General features: G+C 33.3%; 1 protein-coding gene across 1 annotated transcript in view; it reads left to right on the top strand.

Annotated features, from left to right (window-relative positions):
- Positions 1–508, top strand: part of LOC106460763 (kinesin-like protein KIF13A) — a 125874-nt gene that overhangs the window by 78395 nt on the left and 46971 nt on the right. The gene's annotated exons all lie outside the window — the stretch shown is intronic.

Genomic DNA, 508 nt, shown 5'->3' with positions numbered 1-508 from the left:
TACTTCAGGGTTAAGCTCTGTATGTAACATAAACAACAGCTTAGATGTAATTGGAGTGTATCCAACAAACTGTATCATATTTTATTTTTAATGTAGAAAATAACTCTGCCCTGTGATCACCTTCTTCATATGTGTAGAACTATAATTTATCATGTAAGAAAATTGATTTTGAGAAAACATATTAAAGTCTAGTAATGAACATGAAAAATCTGTTACTTGTTATTACATATTCACATGACCAGTAATCACATTTTGAGAACATTATCATTCTGCGGTTTTAAAGGTGCTGTAAAACAGATTTTCTCAACAACCAACCAAGGACTGATATGAGTCTGTTACAACCACTTTTCCAGTCCATGGGATTATACAAAAATAAAGGAACAAACAAAAAACTGGCAGAATATTCATATGTAAATCGTAATAGTTTTGCTTGTACGTGCATTTTAGTGGTCAGCAATAAGTTTGGGAGGCAGCGAGCTGGCCCCTGGTATTGGAAAGGTTGAGAAAT

Source organism: Limulus polyphemus, unplaced genomic scaffold, assembly GCF_000517525.1.
Source record: "Limulus polyphemus unplaced genomic scaffold, Limulus_polyphemus-2.1.2 Scaffold831, whole genome shotgun sequence".
Taxonomy (NCBI): Eukaryota; Metazoa; Arthropoda; class Merostomata; order Xiphosura; family Limulidae; genus Limulus; species Limulus polyphemus.
This window is presented reverse-complemented; position numbering and strand designations above follow the sequence as displayed.